The following is a 20341-nucleotide window of genomic DNA, read 5'->3' as shown; positions in this document are numbered from 1 at the left end:
TACCAGGCCCTTTGGGTCTTGTATGGATATTAAGGGGAACCCCGCACCCAAATTAAAATAAGGAAAGGTGTGGGGCCACCAGGCCCTATATACTCTGAACAGCAGTATACAGGCGGTGCAAACAAGACAGGGACTGTAGGTTTGTTGTTAAGTAGAATCTGTTTGTAATTTTGAACATTTTTAACGTGTTTAGCTCCAGCAAAAAAATCTTTTCTAAGCTTTTTGGAAAACATAGGGAAGGGTTATCACCCCTGTGACATTTGTTTTGCTGTCTTTCCTCCTCTTCAGAAGATTTCACCTCACTTTTTTGTCCCAATGAAAAATGTTTTTTGAAAATTTGGGTTTTTTTGTGGAACAAGGATTGGAAAGCATCAGTGGAAAGGAGAAATTGTTTTCCCATATTAACTCTTACAGGAGAGAATTTCCCTTCCTAGGGGTAGATTTCATCTCACTTCCTGTTGTCTCCTTCCGTTTGCAAGTAGGAGTCGTTTGTAAGTTAGATGTTTGAAAGTAGGGTCCTGCCCTATATACTCAGCAGAAATTTGGGCCTTAGGTGTTGCTGTGGCCACAACACTGTAAGCCCTCACAGGGCCCTGCTGTGAAATATTAGATCAAGAATTGTAATTACATGCCCCTGTTGAACAGGAGCTGAAAAATTAGGCCTTAGGCACTGGTGCTGGTGCCACAACACTGCAACCCCTCACAGACACTCTAGTTGGAACGCAGGAACGAGCCCTGCTGCAAATTATTGCTTCAAAAATTGTAATTACACGCCCCTGTTAGACAGGGGCAGAAAAATTGGGCCTTAGGCACTGGTGCTGGTGCCACAACACTGCAACCCCTCACAGACACTCTAGTTGGAACGCAGGAACGAGCCCTGCTGCAAAGTATTGCATCAAAAATTGTAATTACACGCCCCTGTTAGACAGGGGCAGAAAAATTGGGCCTTAGGCACTGGTGCTGGTGCCACAACACTGCAACCCCTCACAGACACTCTAGTTGGAACGCAGGAACGAGCCCTGCTGCAAAGTATTACATCAAAAATTGTAATTACACGCCCCTGTTAAACAGGGGCTGAAAAATTGTGCCTTAGGCACTGGTGGTGGCGCCCAGAACCAAAAATGTTCTTAAAAGCTATCAGCGTGATGATTGAGGAGGAAGAGGATAATTACTCAGGGATAGTCACTCAGCATCAGCATAGGCAGTCTTTGAAGGGATCTGAGATTTCAAAAAAAATTATTCGGTTACATCAGCATCAGGTGCTTGGTAGCTGGTGGTGATCCAAGACTCATTCATTTTTATGAAGGTCAGCCGATCGACCGAGTCGGTGGACAGACGCACCCTGTGATCGGTTACCACGCCTCCAGCAGCACTGAATGTGCGTTCCAAAAGAACGCTGGATGCAGGACAGGCCAGTAGCTCAATTGCATACTGTGCAAGCTCTGGCCAGTGATCCATCCTCAAGACCCAGTAACCCAGAGGATTTTCGGTGGGAAAGGTGTCCAAGTCTGATCTTGCCCCTAGGTATTCCTGCACCATGTAAAACAGACGCTGGCGATGGTTGCTGGAACCGATCATACCTTGGGGCTGCGGACCAAAAAATTGTCTGAACGCATCGGTCAGACGGCCACCTTCTCCACCGCTCCTTCTTTGACTGACCGAAGCCTCAGCAACACGTTGTCCAGAAACAGGAGTTTGTAACCTCCCAGTCTCTGGGAACGCGTTGCACAGACCTTTCTGCAAGGCCTCCCGAAGATGTTTCATCCTCTGCTCCCTCTGCGATGGCAAGATAAGGTCCGCAACCTTACCCTTGTAACGTGGATCAAGGAGGGTTGCCAGCCAGTATTGGTCCTTCTCCTTGATACCACGAATACGAGGATCCTTACGCAGGCTTTGCAGGATCAGGGAGGCCATGCAGCGTAGGTTTGCTGAGGCATTCGGTCCGGAGTCCTCTGGGTCACTAAGAACGACATGGTCCGCAGCCACCTCCTCCCAGCCACGTACAAGTCCATGTGTTTCTTGGGACTGATCCCTTAAAGACTGCTGCTGATGCTGAGTGCCAGGCTCCACCTCCATACTGACACAATCTTCCTCCTCCTCCTCTTCCTCCTCGTCCTCTTCCTGTGTGATCGGCGGGCACGCAGGAACACTGTCTGGATAAAGGGGGCCTTGAGAGCTAAGGAAGTCCTCCTCTTCCTGCCTCTGTTCTGCCTCAAGTGCCCTGTCCATTATTCCACGCAGCGTGTGCTCCAACAGGTGGACAAGGGGGACAGTGTTACTGATGCATGCACTGTCACTGCTCACCATCCTCGTGGCCTCCTCGAATGGTGACAGGACAGTGCATGCATCCCTGATCATGGCCCACTGGCGTGGGGAAAAAAAACCAAGCTCCCCTGACCCTGTCCTGGTGCCATAGTCGCACAGGTACTCATTGATGGCCCTCTGCTGCATGTGCAGCCGCTGCAGCATGGCCAACGTTGAGTTCCACCTGGTGGGCATGTCACAGATTAGGCGGTTCTTGGGCAGGTTAAACTCCTTTTGGAGGTCCGTCAGCCGAGCACTGGCATTATATGACCGGCGGAAATGCACACAGACTTTCCTGGCCTGCCTCAGGACATCCTGTAAGCCCGGGTACCTGCCCAAGAACCGCTGCACCACCAAGTTAAGGACGTGAGCCAAACAGGGCACATGGGTCATTTGTCCCTGTCGGAGGGCAGAGAGGAGGTTGGTGCCATTGTCGCAAACCACCATTCCTGCCTTAAGTTGGCGTGGCGTCAACCACCTCTGAACCTGCCCCTGCAGAGCTGACAGAACCTCTGCCCCAGTGTGGCTCCTGTCCCCCAAGCACACCAGCTCAAGCACCGCATGGCATCTTTTGGCCTGCGTACTTGCGTAGCCCCTTGAACGCCTACGGAGCACCGCTGGTTCCGAGGAAGAGGCCATGGAGGAAGAAGAAGAGGAGGGGGTGGAGGAGAGAGGTGTGTCACAATCAGCATTTTGGAGGCGTGGTGGCGGAACAACCTCCAACACTACTGCACCTTGTCCTGCATCCTTCCCAGCTGCCAGCAGAGTCACCCAATGCGCCGTGAAACTTAGGTAACGTCCCTGTCCATGCCTGCTGGACCATGAGTCAGCGGTAATATGCACCTTACCGCTGACCGCCCTGTCCAGCGAGGCATGGACATTGCCTTCCACATGCCGGTAGAGAGCCGGAATCGCCTTCCGTGAGAAAAAGTGGCGTTTGGGTACCTGCCACTGAGGAACCGCACATTCCACAAACTCACGGAAGGGGGCAGAGTCTACCAACTGAAAAGGCAGCAGTTGAAGTGCTAGCAATTTTGCCAAGCTAGCATTCAACCGCTGGGCATGTGGATGGCTGGGAGCAAACTTCTTTCGGCGGTGCAACAGCTGGGGCAGGGAAATTTGCCTGGTACAATCTGACGTCGGTGTACCAAAAGCAGATTGCCCACAAGTACTTGGCTGTGACACACCTAATTCTACACCTTCATTCCTCTCACTGCAGGTCTCAGAGAGGACTGAAGGTCTAGTGGGGTTGGAAATCTCAGCTGATGAGGAGCAAGGAGAGATCCTCTTTGTTCTTTGGTGTGGGTCTTTTAGATACGCTTGCCAACGAACTGCATGGCAGGTCAACATATGTCTGGTCAAGCATGTGGTACCCAAGCGGGAGATGTTTTGGCCATGCGAGATACGCTTGAGACATATGTTGCAAATAGCAGCGGTGCGATCTGATGCACTCGTCTCAAAAAAGGCCCACACCAAAGAACTTTTTGAATAATGCGCAGAGACTGCAGCGCCCTGCACATGTGGAGCTTTGGGGTGTGATGCAGTCAATGTGCTGCCCTTAGGCTGGCCCCTGGAGGGCATCCTGCCTCGTTGGTGATGTGCTGCCGCCTCCTCCTCCTCCTCCTCCTCCTCCTCTCTCCTATCAGGCACCCACGTTGAGTCAGTGACCTCATCATCCCCTCCCTCCTCATCACTGGAGCAAACCTGGCAGTATGCTGCAGCAGGGGGAGCATGACTGCCAGATTGCTGTCCTTCTTGGGCACCCCCTCTGTCCGCGCTCATGTTACTGCCTTCATCGAGCTCAGTATCGTCATCAGAGCCTTCCAAACGCTGGGCATCCTCCTGGAGCATGTACCCAACACTGTGGTCAAACAGTTCGAGGGAATCCTCATGAGGACATGGTGGAGCTAGGGAAGGAGTCACTGATGACATTGAGCTGAGGGAAGAGGCCGCTGCTTTGCCAGACAAAGCACCCTGGGCATGGGTGAGAGAGGATGAGGAGGATGAGGACGGCTTGGTCATCCACTCGACCAAGTCTTCCGCATGTTGCGGCTCAACACGGCCAGCTGCCGAAAAAAAGGCCAAGCGTGTCCCATGGCCACGTGCTGATGAGGATGCACCGTCTCCACGACCAGCACTAGACACAGAGCCTGCTTGCCCTCTCTTATTGGCTTGCGACTGTCTGCCTCTCCTTCTTGGCCTTCCAGACATACTAATGGCCTGTAGCTGCACTAAGCTGGGATAGAACACCTGTAATTTTCTTCAAGTAGCTTTATATACTGTAACCAGACAAGCCTGCCTGTCAGTAGGAAGATAACAGGAACGGATCTAGCTGAACACTGTGAGCAGGACGCACTGTACTAAATGTAAATAGTCTAGCTGCCTGACCGTGGTACTAATAGGATCAAATAGAACACCTGTAATTTTCTTCAGGTAGCTTTATATACTGTAACCAGACAAGCCTGCCTGTCAGTAGGAAGATAACAGGAACGGATCTAGCTGTACACTGTGAGCAGGACGCACTGCACTAAATGTAAATAGTCTAGAAGATAACAGGAACGGATCTAGCTGTACACTGTGAGCAGGACGCACTGTACTAAATGTAAATAGTCTAGCTGCCTGACCGTGGTACTAATAGGATCAAATAGAACACCTGTAATTTTCTTCAGGTAGCTTTATATACTGTAACCAGACAAGCCTGCCTGTCAGTAGGAAGATAACAGGAACGGATCTAGCTGAACACTGTGAGCAGGACGCACTGTACTAAATGTAAATAGTCTAGCTGCCTGACCGTGGTACTAATAGGATCAAATAGAACACCTGTAATTTTCTTCAGGTAGCTTTATATACTGTAACCAGACAAGCCTGCCTGTCAGTAGGAATTTAACAGGAACGGATCTAGCTGAACGCTGTGAGCAGGACGCACTGCACTAAATGTAAATAGTCTAGAAGATAACAGGAATGGATCTAGCTGAACACTGTGAGCAGGACGCACTGCACTAAATGTAAATAGTCTAGAAGATAACAGGAACGGATCTAGCTGAACACTGTGAGCAGGACGCACTGCACTAAATGTAAATAGTCTAGAAGATAACAGGAACGGATCTAGCTGAACACTGTGAGCAGGACGCACTGCACTAAATGTAAATAGTCTAGAAGATAACAGGAACGGATCTAGCTGAACACTGTGAGCAGGACGCACTGCACTAAATGTAAATAGCAGGAACGGATCTAGCTGAACACTGTGAGCAGGACGCACTGCACTAAATGTAAATAGTCTAGAAGATAACAGGAACGGATCTAGCTGAACACTGTGAGCAGGACGCACTGCACTAAATGTAAATAGCAGGAACGGCTCTAGCTGAACACTGTGAGCAGGACGCACTGCACTAAATGTAAATAGCAGGAACGGATCTAGCTGAACACTGTGAGCAGGACGTACTGCACTAAATGTAAATAGCAGGAACGGATCTAGCTGAACACTGTGAGCAGGACGCACTGCACTAAATGTAAATAGCAGGAACGGATCTAGCTGAACACTGTGAGCAGGACGCACTGCACTAAATGTAAATAGCAGGAACGGATCTAGCTGAACACTGTGAGCAGGACGCACTGCACTAAATGTAAATAGCAGGAACGGATCTAGCTGAACACTGTGAGCAGGACGCACTGCACTAAATGTAAATAGCAGGAACGGATCTAGCTGAACACTGTGAGCAGGACGCACTGCACTAAATGTAAATTGCAGGAACGGATCTAGCTGAACACTGTGAGCAGGACGCACTGCACTAAATGTAAATAGTCTAGAAGATAACAGGAACGGATCTAGCTGAACACTGTGAGCAGGACGCACTGCACTAAATGTAAATAGCAGGAACGGATCTAGCTGAACACTGTGAGCAGGACGCACTGCATTAAATGTAAATAGTCTAGATAGAAGATAACAGGAACGGATCTAGCTAAACTGAATACAGTGTATATATATATATATGCAACACCTGGGATGCATATATATATACACAATACACTGTAAGTGCAGCTAACTGACTGACTGTTCTGCCTAATCTATCTAACTCAAATCAAATGACACTGTCTCTCTCTCTCTCTATCTCTCAGCACACCGGAACACACACTACACAGGGCCGCCGTGCAGGCGGCCTTATATAGTGTGGGGTGTGTACTAAATCCCCTGAGCCATAATTGGCCAAAGCCACCCTGGCTTTGGCCAATTACAGCTCTCTCTACTGACGGCGCTGTGATTGGCCAAGCATGCGGGTCATAGTGCATGCTTGGCCAATCATCAGCCAGCAATGCACTGCGATGCCGCAGTGAATTATGGGCCATGACGCGCCACACGAATTTAGCGCGAACGGCCCATAACGTTCGCAATTCGGCGAACGATCGAACAGCCGATGAACACGAAGCTCATCCCTAGTCAGAAATTCCGACGGAAAAAGTCAGATGGAGCCCACACACGATCGGAATTTCCGTCAACAAAATCTAATCATACATTTTCTGTCGGAAAGTCTGACCGTGTGTACAGGGTATTACTGTGAAGAAACTGTATTTGGAAATGAAATCTCTTTTCCTCTAGGTGTAGATAGTGTCCCCTTGTCCTCTGTGATGACTGTAAAGTCATCAACACCAAGTTCACTATAAGGACCCCTTATATATTTGTACATGTTGATCATATCCCCGCTTAATCTCCTCTTCTCAAGAGAGAATAAATTCAGTTCCTCTAATCTTTCCTCATAGCTGAGCTCCTCCATGCCTCTTATCAGTTTAGTTGCCCTTCTCTGCCCTTTCTCCAGTTCTCCTATATCCTTTTTGAGAACTGGTGCCCAAAACTGAACAGCATATTCATTACTAATGATTTGTATAGGGGCAAAATGATATCTCTCTGGAGTCCATACCTCTCTTAATACAAGAAAGGACTTTGCTCGCTTGGGAAACCACAGCTTGGCATTGCATGCTATTATTGAGCTTATGATCTTCCAAAACCCCCAGATCCTTCTCCACTATGGATTCTCCAGTTTTACTTCCCCTAGTATGTATGATGCATGCATATTCTTAGCCCCCAAGAGCATAACTTTACATTTATCAACATTAAACCTCATCTGCCACTTAGTTGCCCAATTAGACAGTGCATTGAGGTTGGCTTGTAAATTGGAGACATCCTGTAAGGACATTATTCCACTGCATAGCTTAGTGTCATCTGCAAAGACTGAAATAGTACTTTTAATCCCAGACCCTATATCATTTATAAAGGTATTAAAAAGTAAGGGTCCCAACACTGAACCTTGGGGTACACCACTGATAACCTTAGACCATTCAGAGTAAGAATCATTGACCACTACTCTCTGAATTTGGTCTTTTAGCCAGTTTTCTATCCATTTACAAACTGATATTTCCAAGCCTGTAGACTTTACCTTACACATTAGCCGTGTGTGGAACTCAAAAGCTTTTGCAAAATCCAAGTATACCACGTCCACAGCTACCCCTCTGTCCAAGGTTTTACTTACCTCCTCCTGAAAAGAAATCAGATTTGTTTGACAACTTCTGTCTTTCATGAATCATGATGGTTTTGTGCCATCATGATGATTTTCATGATGGCGCAAATGCCATTTAAATAAGCGCAGTGCTAAATAGCAAAACATGGCCTGGTCATGAAGGGGGTAAAATCTTCCAGAGCTGAAGTTGTGTCAAGCATCCCACCTTTTTAACCCAATTAGTATGATGTAAGGAACAAAAGAACCAAGCTCCACCCCTAACCTCCACTTAGCAATGATGATATATGTAGTGCCACCCTGCAGGAGCCGCTGGTTAAATTTTGGGTTCTCTGTTCTGTGCCTCGACTCCAAGAACAACCTCAGCCCCCCCGGTACACCTGGTTGAATAAAATTACTGCAAGCACAATTTACAACACAAGTAAGAAATACCTTTCCCCTGGCTGTGGGATATGGCAATAAATATACACACCATTTTAGTGGTAAATACGATAAATCTATTGATTGACTATTATAGCGTAGGTAACAGCTAAACCAAATTGAACATACACAGCAGGCAGGTTAGCAATAAACAATGCATATAAACTTTAAATGCAACAAGGATACTGAAAATAAACACTAGGTTTTGAGTGCACTCAAACGAATAGACAGAGGTATGGTACCCCTTTAAACTGGCCAGCAGATAGCGCTTCAAGGTAGTTACAACTAGGGGCAGTCCTTAGTCCTAAGTTTTGTTGGAGCTGATTGGCACGCGTCCTGGCCATCAGTAAGGCCTGCAGGCAGTATTAGACTTATGGGGTCACTGGTTAAGTAGCTCCTAGTGGTTTATTCCATAGCAGGGGTAGCCAGTAGTGGCCTCAAGGCCTGCTCACCAGTCCTGGTAACACTGTGTTAGTTGCCCCTCTGATCTCTCTCTCTCTCTCTACCACTTCCTCTCTCTCTCCCACAGATTTCCCCTGTGACAGGGAGCCTGCACAGGGGAGCAAGAAAAAAGTCCAGCATGTCCAAAACCATTGTTGTTCGTGGATTTTCCTTGTTCTGCAGAAGGGTGAAATGAATACATTTAAATTGCATATTTAAAATGGCGTGCCTCATCGCACTTTTATTACATTGAACTAATACATGCAGTCATTCATTAATTGCACATAAACACAGTATATACATATTTACAAGATATGTACCTGATTGCATTGATACATACACACTTTAAAGGCCAAAATATTTTCTACTATGGAAACTCAAAGATGTAGTTCAGTAATGATCATTAATTTCTACAATAGATTAATTAATTAGGGCAGCGTGGACATCAGCTGCTATGTAGTGGTAGAGTAGAAACAGATTTGCATTTTTACTCTGATGACTGCTACCAGCAATGTCTGTTGTTAACAAAGACATTTACACCTATCTGTTTGGCATGTGCTAACACTTGTTACTTGCTATTCCCACATGCAGCTGAGTACTTTGGGAAGTTTGCCAATCACTCTGGCTTCTAGATGCTTTGGCTGTAAAATGCTAAATATCCGCTGTAAAATAGATTACTACATTATGCCATGACCTCTGGTTAGTTTATGGTTTTAAATGATATTTGCAATATTTGTGTGCGTTCTTGTGTGCTTTAACATTAAAAATGCCAGCATACAACATAAAAAGTATTACAAAGGAATAAACTCAGTTTGAAGTTTATAAAATATATTGGTTGTAAAAATGAATTGACCATGTAGGTTTCTAATTAGATACATAAGAGGAAATCATAATAAACGTTGTGTATAAAGGCTTGAAAGACACACTAACCTTCGTTTATATTCTTGTATCCAAGTTGTATATGCTATGGAAGTATTGTGGAGTCCAGCACTTTTTGCAGACTTTTATACTGTGTCCGAAATAAACTGATAGCCCCCATGCTGTGTTAACTATGCAGGGCACTTTTCCCCATTGACTATAAAGTCACTCTAAAGGTTTTACAACAGCAATGATTGAGGTTCAGCAACCTAAAGAACCAACTATTTGGTATCTCCCTAAGGCCGGCCATGCATGGATCTAAACTCATCAGGGACCGGCTGAAATTCGATCCATGTATAGGCAGTGTGGTTGTACAGAATTTGATCTCCATTTTGCCACTTGATCAGTCCCACTCCCAAAAGCTATAGCTGGTGGCGCTATTCAGTGTATTCTGACTGCAGGGAAGTCTCCCTGCTGTCAGAATACATTAGCGCAGTAGGAAGGATTCCCCCATCTACCAGGAGTGTGTGGATGGCGTAATGAAGTAAATTTTTTTTCTACCCGCTGGTTGAACGTAAGAAAAAAAAAAGACCCATCTATGGCCAGCTTAACCACTTAAGCCCCGGACCATTTGGCTGCCCAAAGACCAGAACACTTTTTGCGATTTGGCACTGCATCGCTTTAACTAACGATTGCACTGTCGTGTAACGTGGCTCCCAAGCAAAATTGACTTCCTTTTTTCCCCACAAATAGAGCTTTCTTTTGGTGGTATTTGATCACCTCTGCGGTTTTTATTTTTTGCCCTATAAACAAATAAAAAGCGTCAATTTTGAAAAAAACTCATTTTTTTTACTTTTTGCTATAATAAATGTCCCCAAAAAATATATAATTTTTTTTTTTTTTTTTTTAAGCCGATACGTATTCTTCTACATATTTTTGGTAAAAAAATCGCAATAAGCGTTTATTGATTGATTTGCACAAAAGTTATATCGTCTACAAAATAGGGGATAGTTTTATGGCATTTTTATTAATAATTTTTTTTTTACTAGTAATGGTGGCGATCAGCGATTTTTATTGTGACTGCAACATTATGGCGGACAGATCTGACACTTTTGGCGCGATTGGACCATTCACATTTATACAGTGATCAGTGCAATTAAAAATGCATTGATTACTGTGTAAATATGACTGGCAATGAAGGGGTTAACCACTGGGTGGCACTGTAGGGGTTAAGTGTGTCCTAGGGAGTGATTCTAACTGTGGGGGGGAAGGGCTATGTGTGACACGACACTGATCACCGCTCCCTATTACAGGGAGCGGTGATCGGTGTCCTGTCACTAGGCAGAACGGGGAAATGCTTGTTTACATCAGCTTTTCCATGTTCTTCCTCTCCGTGAGACGATTGCGGGTATCCCCACAAACATCGGGTCCGCGGGACCCGCGATCACACTCGCGGAGGTTGTTGCCAGCCCGCAACTTCTTAAAGGGCAATGTACAGGTACATTAATCTGCCTGTACGTGCCCTTCTGCCGACATATTTTGGTGTGAGCCAGTCGGCAAGTGTAAAATTTAATGTAAATAAAATGTTGTGCTTTATGCAACCTACAGGTAGGGATGAGCAAATTTCAGTTCACTGGACATTTGCTGAACCCAGTGGGAAATCTGCAAACCTCGAACATAGCACCCGAACCCCACTGAAGTCTGTAGGAATTAAATCTTGTCATTTCAATTACATTTTTATTATTATTAAAGAACATGAAGAGATGGGCACTGCTATAGAGGAACATGACAAACTTGAAATAAAAACCTGTGTTAGCTCAACCAACCCTATGGTAGCACATATCTATGTATAGGGGAACATGAACCAATGCAAATAAAAATGAATAAAAAAATACTGTTGGGTGGCAACAATCGAAATATATTCCTTTAACCACTTCAATACCAGGCACTTAGACACCTTCCCGCCCAGGCCAATTTTCAGCTTTCAGTGCTGTCGAAAATTTGAATGACAATTGCGCGGTCATGCTACACTGTACCCAAACAAATGTTTTATCATTTTATTCCCACAAATAGAGCTTTATTTTGGTGGTATTTGATCACCTCTGCGGTTTTTATTTTTTGCGCAACAAAAAAAAAAAAAATACCGAAAATTAAATAAGTACATTTTCTTCTTCAATGACGGACACTGATATGGCTGCACTGATGGGCACCGATGAGGTGGCACCAATGAGGTGGCACTGATGAGGTGGCACTGATGGGCACTGATGATGGGCACTGATAGGCGGCACTGATGGGCACTGATAGGTGGCACTGATGGGCACTGATAGGTGGCACTGGTATGCGGCACTGATGGGCACTCATAGGTGGCACCGATGGGCACTCATAGGCGGCACTGATGGGCACTCGTAGATGGCATTGATTGGTACATATGGGTGGCACTGATGGGTACTTATGGGTGGCACTGATGGGCACAGATGGGCACTGACATGTGGCACCGATGGGCAATGACAGGTGGCACTGAACACACTGATTGGTGGCACTGATAAAACTTATTGGTGGCATTGCTGGGCAGATCTGAAACATAATGGTGCCAATCAGTGCCTATTTGTGGGCACTGATTGGCACAGATTGGGCACACTGGGCACATGTGGATGGCCATGAGGTACATACCTGGCCATCCACATGTTGCCCCTTCCCTGGTGGTCCTAGTGGCGATCCCTGGTGGTCCAGTGTGGTGATCTGAGGGGGGGCTGCGCTGATAAACAATCAGCGCAGACCCCCCTGTCAGGAGAGCCGCCGATCGGCTCTCCTCTACTCGCGTCTGTCAGACGCGAGTGAGGAAAAGCCGATCAACGGCTCTTCCTATTGACAGTGTGATCAGCCGTGATTGGACACGGCTGATCACGTGGTAAAGAGCCTCCGCCGGAGGCTCCTTACCAAGATCGGTGGAGCGGTGTGTCAGGCTGACACACCGCTCCACCGATCGCCGTGATGCGCGCCCTGTGGGCGCACGGCGGCATGTTATCCTGCTGGACGTCATATGACGCCCAGTCAGGATAACTGAACCACCGCCCGGCCGTCATCTGCTATGGGCCAGGAGGGAAGTGGTTAAAAACCATGCTTTATAATGCCCTAAACCTGCAAGTGAAACTGCATACCTGTACAATCACTGTTCACTTGCTACTAAATAACAATTAAGTTGGCTCTATACTATTTGATAAAAGTGACAGGCCCTTCTTAAAATTCCCCTTCAAAATTACAGCAATATATAACTCAAAAAGACTAGCTAGTTTATCTCCATAATCGCCTTAATGCTGTATTGTATTGCATGGGTAAGTGGGGTTGTTTATCAAAACTGGTGCTTGAACTGTCAGTTTCTTTGTTAAAGAGTGACTCCACTTTTGTTGAGAAGAAAACAATCTCCTCTGGGTGATCAATGTACATTGCAAGGATTTTCACAAATGTTGTTGCAGACTCTTACCTGTTTCTGCTCTGAAGAGTGCTGTGTGTTTGTCTATGTCAATGTGCAAAGTAAATCTGAAAGAGAGTGACTTTTCCATTAATAATCAGCTGATGCACTTGCAGTGTTCTAATGAAGAACGTTGTAGGGTCTGAATGCTTTTAGAAGTAATTAACCCTTTGGGATTATCTCCCCAGAAATATAATTTTTACTGCAAAGGATGGCTAAAATCTAACTTGTATTTAAGTGCAGACTTCTGGGAAAATCAATGAGCCAATCACACAAGCAGGAAATGACATTTCTGAGGGTGATTTGTACACCAGCTCTGTACAAAACACCTCCAGGTTGTCATGTTGCATTACATTTTTTACAGGAAATTACAGTGCTGCTGATTGTAAAGGAAATGTTTAATAACATTTAATTACAATATGGCTTTTGTAGCAATTGTATATGCTATATTATTTTTTTTCCCCCATGAGTTGCCCTTTACCTATTTGACATTCGACCCATGGCTGTTGGAGGCTTTCAATGCCTAAAATTGTGGTTTTCCTGGGCAAGACCTTCATATAATTGTGCTGCTTTGGAATATGGTAAATATGGGGAGTCAGTGGGATTTTTTTTTATAAAAGAACCTCTTTTCTGCTTTTATGATTACGCCTGGGTGCAGAAATAATTCTGGCACCCCCACATGGGCATGGTCATCTTACTAACTTCCCCCCGTTTACAAATGTTCCTATGGCAACGACTCAAACACAGAGATGCTCCCCTAAGGAATCTTCGTTAACATGGTATCCTCCCATGATGTCTTAACAATAAACAAAATAAAAGAAGAGAGTACACTAATGGGACCTGGAGGGGGGTCTCTTTAATGGACACAGAGAGGGCTTTTGTTAGAGAGTCTGTTAGAAAGAGCCCCCAGACATACTTCAAACATAGTACTGTACAGGAGATGGTCAGAGACTGCAGACATAATACAGGAGACGGCCAGGGACTGCAGACATGATACAAGAGATAGTCAGAGACTGCAAACATACGACAGGAGATAGTCGGAGACTGCAGACATGATATAACAGATGGTCAGAGACTGCAGACATACTACAGGAGGTGATCAGAGACTGCAGACATGATACAAAAGATGGTCAGAGACTGCAGACATACTACAGGAGATGGTCAGAGACTGCGGACATGATACAAGAGATGGTTAGAAACTGCAGACATGATACAAAATATGGTCAGAGACTACAGAAATGATACAAGAGATCAATGCATCAAGTGCAGCCTACCAGTGCCCACTAAATGCAACCTTATCAGTGCCCACCAAATGCAGCCTCATCAGTGCCCACCAAATGCAGCCTCATCAGTGCCCACCAAATGCAGCCTCATCAGTGCCCATCAAATGCAGCCTCATCAGTGCACACCAATTGCAGCCTACCAGTGCCCACCAATTGTAGCCTACCAGTGCCCACCAATTGCAGCCTACCAGTCCCCATCAAATGCAGCTTCATCAGTGCCCACCAAATACAGCCTCATCAGTGTCCATCAAATGGAACCTACCGGTGCCCACCAATTGCAGCCTACCAGTGCCCACCAATTGCAGCCTATCAGTGCCCACCAAATGCAGCCTCATCAGTGCCCACCAATTGCAGCCTACCAGTGCCCACCAATTGCAGCCTACCAGTGCCCACCAATTGCAGCCTACCAGTGCCCACCAAAAGCAGCCTCATCAGTGAACATCAAATGCAGCCTTATCAGTGCCCACCAATTGCAGCCTACCAGTGCCCACCAATTGCAACCTACCAGTCCCCACCAAATACAGCTTATCAGTGCCCATCAAATGGAGCCTCATCAGTGCCCATCAAATGAAGCCTACCAGTGCCCACTACTTACAGCCTACCAGTGCCCACCAATTGCAGCCTACCAGTGCCCACCAAATGCAGCCTACCAGTGCCCACCAAATGCAGCCTACCAGTGCCCATCAAATGCAGCCTCATCAGTGCCCACCAAATGCAGCCTCATCAGTGCCCATCAAATGCAGCCTCATCAGTGCCCACCAAATGGAACCTACCGGTGCCCACCAATTGCAGCCTACCAGTGCCCACCAATTGCAGCCTACCAGTGCCCACCAAATGCAGCCTCATCAGTGCCCACCAAATGCAGCCTCATCAGTGCCCATCAAATGGAACCTACCAGTGCCCACCAATTGCAGCCTACCAGTGCCCACCAATTGCAGCCTACCAGTGCCCACCAAAAGCAGCCTCATCAGTGAACATCAAATGCAGCCTTATCAGTGCCCACCAATTGCAGCCTACCAGTGCCCACCAATTGCAGCCTACCAGTCCCCACCAAATACAGCTTATCAGTGCCCATCAAATGGAGCCTCATCAGTGCCCATCAAATGAAGCCTACCAGTGCCCACTACTTACAGCCTACCAGTGCCCACCAATTGCAGCCTACCAGTGCCCACCAAATGCATCCTACCAGTGCCCACCAAATGCAGCCTACCAGTGCCCATCAAATGCAGCCTCATCAGTGCCCACCAAATGCAGCCTCATCAGTGCCCATCAAATGCAGCCTCATCAGTGCCCACCAAATGGAACCTACCGGTGCCCACCAATTGCAGCCTACCAATGTCCACCAATTGCAGCCTACTATTGCCCACCAAATGCAGCCTCGTCAGTGCCCACCAAATGCAGCCTCGTCAGTGCCCACCAAATGCAGCCTCATCAGTGCCCATCAAATGCAGTCTCATCAGTGCCCATCAAATGCAGCCTCATCAGTGCCCATCAAATGCAGCCTCATCAGTGCACACCAATTGCAGCCTACCAGTGCCCACCAATTGCAGCCTACCAGTGCCCACCAGTTGCAGCCTACCAGTCCCCATCAAATGCAGCTTCATCAGTGCCCACCAAATACAGCCTCATCAGTGTCCATCAAATGCAGCCTCATCAGTGACCATCAAATGGAACCTACCGGTGCCCACCAATTGCAGCCTACCAGTGCCCACCAATTGCATCCTACCAGTGCCCACCAATTGCATCCTACCAGTGTCCACCAATTGCAGCCTACCAGTGCCCATCAAATGCAGCCTCATCAGTGCCCACCAAATGCAGCCTCATCAGTGTCCATCAAATGCAGCCTCATCAGTGCCCATCAAATGGAACCTACCAGTGCCCACCAATTGCAGCCTACCAGTGCCCACCAATTGCAGCCTACCAGTGCCCACCAAAAGCAGCCTCATCAGTGAACATCAAATGCAGCCTTATCAGTGCCCACCAATTGCAGCCTACCAGTGCCCACCAATTGCAGCCTACCAGTGCCCACCAATTGCAGCCTACCAGTCCCCATCAAATACAGCTTATCAGTGCCCATCAAATGGAGCCTCATCGGTGCCCATCAAATGAAGCCTACCAGTGCCCACCACTTACAGCCTACCAGTGCCCACCAATTGCAGCCTACCAGTGTCCACCAATTGCAGCCTACCAGTGCCCACCAAATGCAGCCTACCAGTGCCCACCAATTGCAGCCTCATCAGTGCCCACCAAATGCAGCCTCATCAGTGCCCACCAAATTCAGCCTCATCAGTGCCCATCAAATGCAGCCTCATCAGTGCCCACCAATTGCAGCCTACCCAATGTCCACCAATTGCAGCCTACCAATGTCCACCAATTGCAGCCTACTATTGCCCACCAAATGCAGCCTCGTCAGTGCCCACCAAATGCAGCCTCGTCAGTGCCCACCAAATGCAGCCTCGTCAGTGCCCATCAAAAGCAGCCTCGTCAGTGCCCATCAAATGCTGCCTCATCAGTGCCCACCAAATGCAGCCTCATCAGTGCCCGCCAAATGCAGCCTAACAGTGCCCACCAATTGCAGCCTACCAGTCCCCACCAAATGCAGCCTTATCAGTGCCCATCAAATACAGCTTATCAGTGCCCATCAAATGCAGCCTCATCAGTGCCCATCAAATGAAGCCTACCAGTGCCTACCAATTGCAGCCTACCAGTGCCCACCAATTGCAGCCTACCAGTGTCCATCAAATGCACCCTACCAGTGCCCACCAAATGCAGCTTATCAGTGCCCACCAAATGCAGCCTACTAGTAGTCCCCAATTGCAGCCTACCAGTGCCCACCAATTGCAGCCTGTCAGAGCCCACCAATTGCAGCCTACCAGTGCCCCTGGATCACACAGAGCGACGATGATCTTCTGCTGTCACGGAGCTTGGATTTGAATCTTCCGGGCGGCCACTGTAACAAAGTCCCACCTCCTAGACCGGCTCGCAGCTGCTATGATACACATCACACTGATTTAATTTCACTGCATTGGATCAGTGTTCCGTCTATCTCACGGGAGGTGGGACTTTGTTACAGCGCCGCCGGGCATTTCAGACCAAAGCTTGTGTGGTGTGTGAGACACACACAAAAGTGGCGTCACTAGGTGCAGTAAAACATGGTGTCACCCCCTCTCCTATTTTTGGGCCAGCAGCCCAGCGTTGGAGCTTTTTGGAGTGTGTTGCAGCGGTCAATAAGGCCAAGAATATAGAAGGTTAGGCACTTAGGCACTTTCCAATTGCTCAGTCCCTAGGAGCAGTAATGGATAATGGCCAACAGGCTCTCTTAACAGACCCAGCAAAACTGCAGCAGTGATCCCTCCAGCTGGACATTTTCTCACTCTGGGTTGCCCAGGGGGACTCTGGTCAGTAGTGTAGCATGTCTGTACCCTGGCAGTGACTCAGTCTTTCTCTCCTTGGTGGTGCTGGGCAGCAGCAGATTGGCATCTTTTCTTGGCACTTAAGAAAAATTAAATTGCTGGCAAAATGCCTGCCACAGTTGGGTATATTTGAGCAGATTCTGTACTGTCCTACTTCTACCTACTTTTTTTTTTACAAGTATATCTGATATACTACACTTCATTTTTTTATTGTAGAAAATACACTTGCCTTGTTTGTGTTTTCATGGTTTGAACTATTCTATTTTTTATGATGTTTCTCTGAGACAGTACACCTATGCCCTGTACACACGATAGGATTTTCTGACAACAAAATCCTGGATTTATTTCTGACTGATGTTGGCTCAAACTTGTCTTGCACACACACGGTCACACAAATGTTGTCGGAAATTCCGAACGTCAAAAACGCGGTGACGTACAACACGTACAACGAGCCGAGAAAAATTAAGTTCAATAGCCTGTGCGGCTCTTCTGCTTGATTCGGAGCATGTGTGGAATTTTGTGCGTCGGAATTGTGTACACATGATCGGAATTTCCGACAACGGATTTTGTTGTCGGAAAATTCGAGATCCAGATCTCAAATTTTGTTTGTCGGAAATTCCATCGGAAAATGTCAGATGGAGCCTACACACGGTCGGAATTTCCGACAACAATCTCCCATCGAACATTTGTTGTTGGAAAATCCTAGTGTTTTGTAACACTAATGCCCTGTACACCCGGTCGGACATTGATCGGACATTCCGACAACAAAATCCATGGATTTTTACCGACGGGTGTTGGCTCAAACTTGTCTTGCATACACACGGTCACACAAAGTTGTCGGAAAATCCGATTGTTCTAAACGCGGTGACGTAAAACACGTACGTCGGGACTATAAACAGGGCAGTAGCCAATAGCTTTCATCTCTTAATTTATTCTGAGCATGTGTGGCACTTTGTGCGTCGGATTTGTGTACACACGATCGGAATTTCCGACAATGGATTTTGTTGTCGGAAAATTTTATAGCAAGCTCTCAAACTTTGTGTGTCGGAAATTCCAATGGAAAATGTGTGATGGAGCCCACACACGGTTGGAATTTCCGACAACAAGGTCCTATCACACATTTTCCGTCAGAAAATCCGACCGTGTGTACAGGGCATAAGCCTTTTCTCTATTTAATCTGTTCACAAACTATCAATCAGTTGCTGCAGACAGATATTGATCGTTACAAGGATTTTTGAGATTACAGATTCATGCACATAGGCATAACACCTAAGAAAATGTGCAATTCAAAGAACTCAAGCTTAGTTTCTCAAATTTAGATTTAACCCCAACCGCTAAAATCTCACATAAGTTTTAACATTATAATACCACTTGGACTATTTTTTTATTTTAAATGCAAGCTTTCATGAAAATAACAACTGGTGATAATGATATAAAGGTTGTTGTGTGTTATGGGATGACAATACTCTGATACATCTCCCACAATCTCCTGTCTGTAAATCACCCTTTTAGCCTGCTTATCAAAGGAAATTCTAAGCTTCTGTGCTGGTGCTTTTTATGTAGGCATAATTCTACTGTTGTCACCATTAAAAAAAGGCCTGGAACAGGTACACGCTGTAAAAAGGCTGCAGGACATCAGCAGTAATAAGATGTAACAAAAGATTAAAAAGGTAACCCCTCACCATCCTGCCCCCACCCCCCATTCTCTTAAATACACAGCATTTTTTAAGGGTGTGCAGGTAATTTATCAGACCTGCCAGTGCCTACAAGAACTACACTAGTATCTCCCTATGCAGTTTGCCAGCATCATTGACTATGCTTTCCCTTATTGGAAGATCTCCGACAGATTACCTAGGCTCAAAGCCAGGTAGTGTATTATGGTTGCAAGGAATTCAGTCTAGGAAATTCCTGCATATATTTGCTGGGAATTGTTAATCTTGAACTCGATGGATTGGCCTCAAACATGCAGGGTTTCCCTCCAAACCATAGTGGCAGTGTATCCGAATCTCATCCATTCCCAACCCTAATACTGTATTCAGGACACGCGGTATATCTAAAGCCACCAATCTACTTCTTCAAATTTAAGAGTGGTCACATTTCCATTACAACTTGCTGACTTCTTAGGTTTCATATTAAAGTTTATGTATAGCCAAGAGAGGACTGAGACAGTTGTTACCAGAAAGTTTTTCTGTATATATATATATATATATGTATATATATATACTGTATATACAGTATATACTGTCTATATTGTGGCAGAGCGTCCCAGAGAGAGTCCGATAGTGAGGACTCCTATTTCTGTAGTTAGTGCCAGGACACAGCTAGGATTTTGTTAGAAGTTTTGCCTTGTTTATTTTCTAGAATTCTGTACAGCACCTGTAAATAGCACCAATAAACCCTGAACTATTTGGACACTTCCTCAATAAACTGGTATCTGTGCCTGCAAGTTTGCTCACCCCTGGGAGTGTGTGTACCTATTAATACACTTTAATAAGCCTTCTGAAGGTAAATTGTCTTAATTATTATAAAACTATTTTTTATAAATTTTGAAAATAATGAATATTGATGTAGGTCTTTTTTTTTTTGGGGGGGGGGGGGGGTTTAAACATTTTTTTCAATATCTGACTAAAATACATTGATCAGACT

Source organism: Aquarana catesbeiana, linkage group LG05, assembly GCF_042186555.1.
Source record: "Aquarana catesbeiana isolate 2022-GZ linkage group LG05, ASM4218655v1, whole genome shotgun sequence".
NCBI lineage: Eukaryota > Metazoa > Chordata > Amphibia > Anura > Ranidae > Aquarana > Aquarana catesbeiana.
Note: the sequence above shows the minus strand (reverse complement) of the source record.